This window comes from Eulemur rufifrons, chromosome 18, assembly GCF_041146395.1.
Source record: "Eulemur rufifrons isolate Redbay chromosome 18, OSU_ERuf_1, whole genome shotgun sequence".
Classification (NCBI taxonomy): Eukaryota; Metazoa; Chordata; class Mammalia; order Primates; family Lemuridae; genus Eulemur; species Eulemur rufifrons.
This window is the reverse complement of record NC_091000.1, coordinates 41643912-41651393: the sequence shown is the minus strand read 5'-3', so window position 1 is coordinate 41651393 and position 7482 is coordinate 41643912. Positions and strand designations below refer to the sequence as shown.

At 36.5% G+C, this 7482-nt stretch overlaps 1 pseudogene; it reads right to left on the bottom strand.

Annotated features, from left to right (window-relative positions):
- Positions 1-3673: 3673 nt before the first annotated feature.
- On the bottom strand, positions 3674-4344 carry LOC138398598 (kinetochore protein Spc25 pseudogene; annotated as a pseudogene).
- Positions 4345-7482: the final 3138 nt, after the last annotated feature.

The following is a 7482-nucleotide window of genomic DNA, read 5'->3' as shown; positions in this document are numbered from 1 at the left end:
TCTCATATATGTGGACGAGTTGGTGGGTGCAAGCATGTCTAGTGCAAGGTTGGTTGTAATAGTGAAAGTGATAAATGTAGGACCAGCCCAATTGTCTATCAGTAGAGACATGAATAAATAAGCTCTAGTGTAGTCTTAAAGATTTAGCTGAAGAAAAAAATGAAATAAAGAAGAAACAGTTATCAGGGTGACTAAATCCCAATAATATTAGGTGAAAAAAGGCAAGCTACTGAATGGTACATTGAGTGTGATAACATTTCTACATAAATTCTATAACACAACGAATAGGTACATAGTTTGTGGATGTATACTTGCATAAAATATGCTTGGAATGACACGAACTAACTTCAGTTTCATGTTACATTTTGGGAGGTAGGAAAATTTGCCGGATATAGAGTCTTAGTTTTTTTAACTATTTTATTCCTTAAAAGAAGCAAATAAGAGAAAATGTTAATGTTTTAAAAATCAGTATGGTAGAGGTATGGGTATTAAATAATCTCTCTACTGTTCTGTCAAATGATTTTCTTTTGTATCTGTCATAACTTTTTTCTTAATGATTGAACAATTCCACTCCTAGATATTTACCAATGAAAAATACAACATATTTCCACAAAAAGACTTGTACAAACATGTTCACAGTAGCTTTATTCTTAATAGCTCTAAACTTGAAACCATATAAATATATATCATCAGGAGGAGGCTATACTCATGCAAGGAATGCTACTCAACAATACAAAGGAATGAATGGCTGCTGCACCTAACATTAATGAATCTCATAAAATCTTTATGTTGAGCTAAAAAAGATGCAATAAAGCAAAATGGTAAGATCTCATTTATGTGCAACGTGGTGGCTACATAATTTGTACAGCCCAGTGCAAAATGAAAATGTGCAAAAAGCAGGAAAAAAGTGCCTTTAAAGGTACTAAGATATAAAGCTTCTTCTTTCTTCCAACATCTTTCTCTTGAAATGTCACGGTATTTTTTTTACTTGCTATTTAATGTTGCTCTAACTAAAGAAAAATTAAGCTTAAAATTGATAAATTTAATTTAATATTAAAAGGCAAAATTTATTTTTATTTTTATTTTGTGCAATGCTAGTTTTAAATGCAACTATAAGAACATTTAACTTTTATGCAGAACAACTGAACTTACAAAATTTATAGTTGTAGTCCATTCTGGCTAGCATAACAAAACACCTTTGACTGCATAACTTATAAGCAACAGAAATTTATTGCTCGTAGTTCTGGAGGTTGGGAAGTCCAAGATTAAGATGCCAGAAGATTTGGTGTCTGGTGAGGGCTCCCTCTCTGCTTCAAAGATGGCACCTTCTAGCTGTGTCCTCATGTGGTGGAAGGGACAAATATGCTCTCTTGAGTCTCCTTTATATGGCCACTAATCTCATTCATGAAGGATCAGGCCTCATGACTTAATGGCCTTTCAGTTGCCCCACTACCCAACACCATTGCTTTGGGGATTAAAGTTTCAAGGTATGAATTTTGAGGAGGTACAAATATTCAGCCCATAGCACACATTTTGTAGTTCATATATGCATTTGTATTTTGTTCTTAACCAAACAGTGGAAATACTGCACAAAACTAATTCTACTGTTTTAATTTCACTCCTTGATACATGAACATTCTACTGACACTCTCTACCTTTGGCTTAATGATGAGAAAGTAAGGTCCAAATGGCAAAAGCACTATGGGTTACATTTTGTCCTATCTTTCCTTTCCTTTTATATCATCCTTTCCAATGTAAGTGGTTTACTAATGCAAGAAAGTAACACAGGTAGGAAAGGATGGGATAGAGTTCCTCGGTCTATGGTGTTTTTTAGAACATCGTTGTCTTCTTTCTGTGTTTGAAGCAAGTTTTGGTTGGAATGGAAAGCAAGGCTGTGAGGCTTTTGGCACCCACACTTATTCATTCACAGAGGTAACATGCTTCACTCGCTTTGGGTCTCACTGAACTCCCACTGTTCATTTCCCCCCTGGAATTCTGTCTTCATGGGGCATTGCAAAGCCCATATGTGAATGGGACGACAAGGAACAGCAGATACACATGTTGCTCCATTGTCCAATTAGACTTGATTTGTAAAACATAAGTTCCAAGATAAAATGGTTAAGAGTTTCAAGACAGCAGTAATAGCAGAGCCTTAAACCAAACATGGGGCCCTTTTGAGCACAGTTGTATGTGTATCCATTTCAGATATATGGGTGTATACATTTCTCAAAATACAACAAATTAAAAATCTGTGCAACTTATTGTATATAAATTATAATTAAGTAAAAAATAAAACAACAAAATGCTATACCTTTCCCCTACCCCTAGTCTTCTATATGTAGAATAAAAAACTTTTTATACTTTTAACTGATTTTACTTCTCTGGTGAAGAATCATATACCAAACAAAACAGCTTAAATTTACAAGTTTTCAGTCTCCTCCCCCATTTCCTCCCAGCTCCGTGACCTACTTCAATAGGTAGTTACAAGTGGCAAAACTATTACATAGTTACAAAGAGCAATTTTTGGTCTTGTTTCATATTTTCTTTTATAAAGAAACTATGGTTATCTCTCTGAATAGTATAATGCATAAAAAAGATTGTAATAATCAGTCTACAATTACACTAAACAATGAAGTGTTGCTTGCTTCTTTTATGTCTCATGGAATATGTAATGTGTCTGCAGATCAGGAGAAATTTACATTCATTTTTCTCCATGACAGTATGAGCCCCTAAAGAGAAAAGACTTTGATAGGGATCATGCTATTTTGCCTTAATGCACTCATTTGTCCTGGTCAAGGATGCGTATTTAAGGATGTTTCTCTCAGCGCCATTATAATCATGCCATTGAGAAGAAATGAAGTTCGGTACCGCTGAGACTTTTGTTCTCACTTACTTATCATATCTGCAATGAAATGAAAAGCTTTAACATACTTTTCCCACATTTTATTTTACCATTTTCCCAATCACTAATCTTCAGCAGGATAGTGACTTATTTTCAAGTTTGTCTGTTTTTTTTTTTTTCTTTACTGCCACTGCCACCTCCCTCAAGTTTGTCTGTAACAAAGAAGCTAACATACTCTTTACTTCTCAGTTCGTAGAGGCACTGTTTGATAGAGGTCCTTTTTTTTCTTTTTCTTTTTTTTTTATTTCAAAGCTTTAAAAAATTTTTGCCAAAGATTTTAATTAAAATATATTAGTCTCCCCTTATCTGTAGGGGATGTGTTCCAAGATCCCCATTGGATGTCTGAAATTGTGGATAGTGCCAACCCCTATATATACTATGTTTTTTCCTATACATATGTACCTATGCCAAGGTTTAATTTAGAAATTAGGCATAATAAGAGATTAACAGTAATGATAACAGAACAATTATAACAACTTACTGTAATAAAAGTTATGTGAATGTGGTCTCTCTCTCTCTCTCTCTCAAAATATCCTATCGTACCATACTCATTCATTTAATCTTTTTGGACCATGATTGAGCACAGGTAACTGAAACTGCAGGAAGCAAAATTGCAGATGGCAGGGGGGATACTTTGACCTAAGGAAATACACCACACAGAAATGTTACCAAAATACCGAAGAATTACAGGTAGACAACAGATAGTGAGAATTATTTTGAAAAGAGATACACAACAGAAAAAAAAAAACATTTTTATATACAATTTGCACATTAATTATAAACCATAGCAGTAAAAGCTTTCTTGACATTGGCAAGAAAAGCTGAAAAACTATTGGTCTTCCTTACATTCTCTTGAAATTCTGCTAGGCACTCAGGGTGAGGAGCACTATCTCACACTTCATAGTCCTTTGCTTCATTTAGATGGGAAGACATAAATGGGTTCTCAGGATGCTTAGGGTCAATATTAGTGAATATAAACTGCAATTTATCACCATAAATTTTTAAAATTTCTTGTCCAGGTGGATCTTTATACAGGTCTTCAGTTTTCTGCAGCCTTTTCAGCCTCCCTGTATTAGCTTTCTTAGCAGTAGAAATAGTTTCCTCCTTCTAGAATACTCTTCCTTAAGATCCTGGATATTTGCAGTCAGTACTTCCAATTCCTGATTTTTGCCTTTTACTTTGGCAATCAACTTTAGCAAGTTATCTTTTTTTCCTTGAATGAGCATATTCTGCCTACAGATCTGATTTTGATATTCTAGAAACATCTCAACCATTCGTTCTTCTTCCTTTAATTTCACAGATAGTTTTTCTGCAGATGCTTTGATGGGGTCCTTGTAGGTGATCTCTGAGCCCCACCATCTGACAGGAGGTGTCGTACTTTTGAATTTATTCCAAAATTCGTTTATGCTTTTATTGAATAGCACCAGCTCTTCCTCTACCATTATGTAAGACAATGCTTTGCAGGCAGGCCTGAGCCCCTCTGCCTTGCTGACACCAGATCTGTGCCTCGGCCAACAGCAGGTCTCTAGACGTAGGCTCCTATTTCAAAATATTAATTAAGGGGGTATGAGAGTTTTTGTTGCAGGGATACCTTGTATAATGCTTAAATTAGGACTTTTGGTGTGCCCATCACCAGAATAGTGTTCACTGTACCCAATAGGTAAGTTTTTATTGCACACCCACCCTCACTCCCTCCCCCCATCTTGGTTTCTCATGTTCTTTATATTGCTTTGTGCCTGTGTGTACCCATCTATTAGCTCCCACTTACTGTGAGGACATATGGTGTTTGCTTTTCCGTTTGTGAAATACTTTACTTGGGATAATGGTCTCCAGTTCCCTCCATGTTACTGCAAATGACATTATTTCATTCTTTTTTATGGCTGAGTAGTACTCCATGGTATACATACACCACATTTTCCTTATCCACTCATGACTTGAAGTGCACTTAGGTTGATTCCACATCTTTGCAATTGTGAATTGTGCTGCAATAAACATCTGAGGTGTCTTTTTGATAAAATGACTTAATTTCCTTTGGGTAGACATCCAGCAGTGAGATTGCAGATAGAAGTACTTTGTAAAGACACTTATGAATACACATTTTCCCTATCTTAGTGCTGTTATTTGTTGACAGCTAGTATTACTCTGAACATCTGGTATATTTCAAAGGAAAACTAGCTTTAAGAAAATATTCCAAATATAAAAGTTTTATTAACAGCATACTGTGGTCCAGCAAATTTCTCCATGCCTTTTTTTTAATATGTTGCCTATATTGGTTAATCCTCAAGCTTAGGCTAGGGATACAGCCTGGGAAGTCATGAGCGTGTAATAAACCTGTACAGAAGGAGAGCACAGGACATGGAAAACACTCTTTACCTGAATTATTGTTGCCAGAATTATTATTATTTACTGACAATTCAATTTGTTCTTTCTTCCATTTGAAAATTATGCTCTATATTTGAGGATATTTCTCGTCATACTCTGAACCAATATTTTGATTTTTTGACTGGACAGTGTATATTGTTTCCCCCCTACCTGTTGGGAACCTAAATTCAACATGTCCAGATGCTCCCTAAACTAGCTCTTCCTTTCTTCTTCTTTAATTCTATTTTACCATCCTCCCAACAATCAAGACTTCAGCTGTATTTGACTTCTTCCATACTTTTCTTTCTCTCCCAGATCAGAGTTCTGAAGAATTTTGTCTACAAAGTGCCTCAAGAATATCTTTTGCATGCCTACTCTACAATCCTATGCTAGGTCTTCATTATTTTCTTCTCGCTATTGCAATAGCACACAACTTTTCATCCCTTCTTTCATTCCTTTGTTTTCTATTCGTCATGCATAGTCCCAGCCAGTTTGATCTTATTAAAATGCAGCTTTCAATACATAATTTGTAAAGAACTCAGTTTATCAGTATTTCCCCGAAAGATTAATTATATCTGGACAACTCATGTGGTGGTATGTATATGTTAACTCATTTAAGCTGGGGACTGTATTTCCCTGAATATGCCTCAGTGTGGCTCAGTAGAACTCGCGTGAGAACCGGAAGGCAGAAGTGAAGTAGTGGCCATTACTTTCTGTAGGTGATTTTGGTCATATACTGTGATGAACAGATGTGGAGGTGCCCAGTGGGTTCCCACGTGTCCTGGCTGTCCTCTGGTTTGTGTCCAGCTCCTCCCAGCTGGCGCTGTTGAGCAACATCAGCCCCTGGCCAGCCTCCAGATGCTTAGCTGTGCACTCCCAGATTTGCTAGCTACACAGAAATAACAGCTTCCTGTGGACCTCCCTCTGAGCTCCCCTTCCCAGTTCCATTTGTTCTGCTGGGTATGGGTTCTTAGATAGAATGGCAGGGGTCTCCTCTGATCCTCCAACTCCCCCTTCTGGATTATGATTTCCCCAGCTCCTCCTACAATTGAACAAGACCAAACACAGCAAATTATTCTATAACATTCATGGCAACTCTGGTCCCCTGTCCAAATCCAGTTTCATACATTTTGTTCTTCACAGACCTCTATTGCTCTAACTTTCTGGGCTCCATTCCTTTGCTCAGTCTGTCTTCTGCCAGAAATGCTTTCCCTCTCTATTAGCAATAGAAGAAATTCTATCCATCCTTTGAAGATTTATTTCCATTACCAATTCTTTCCTGAAGTCCTCCTGGTCATTCCAAGTTGAGACAGTTTCTCTTTAGAACTCTTGTACATTTGTGCTTTTTATGGGTCTCTTCTCACTGTGTTTTATAGTAAGTCATTTTATTCTTCCTAATGGAAAGCAAATCTCTTCGAAGACAGAAACTATGACTTAATTCCCGTGCATCTTAGGGTAATGCATCCTTAACATTTTTAGTATGCAATGAATATTTGTTGAAATGAATTGAATATAGATACAGAAATGAAATCCCTGAAAAAGCTAGTGATTGGCCCAAGGTTATAATGGAAATTCGGTTAATCTACAAAAAATATTGGAGGAAAATCTGCCATTATTGAACAGGCAAAGATCATTAATAAAATTATAAACAATCACATGTTTTATCAGTCCACTGTGTCAGTCCAAGACTGTTTTCATAATGTAGTTTAGATAATGCTGAGTGGAAAATTAATTTCCCTTTCTTCAAAAACAAAACCAAAGTAATTTTTTAATTAAGCTCATGAGTATTCAAATCCAAATGATTTTCAAGCTGTGGTTATTGTGACTAAACCAGGGCACTCATCTGTATTTTTCTGCAAATACAATTTTACGCAAAATTCCAATACATTAAAACAGATAAAAGTGGAGCAGTCAGGGATGCCGAACTGGCCAAACCTACCTTTGCTTCTTTCCGCACTGAGCCATGGCCTGTTAGGCACCTCTGGGAAGCCTGGGGCTCAATGGAACGCAATTTAAAAACCACCACCACAGTGTTTTTATTTCTGAGGGTTCAATCTTGCTGTGTGAAGACATAGCATGTTAGGCATGCAGAACTTCAGACCCCATCCCGGACCTGATGAATTGGAATCTGCTCTTTAGGAAGATTTCTAAGTGATTTTATACCCACTGAAGTTTGAGAATCACTAATTTGGAGGATTTGGTGAATATTAGGATAGGAA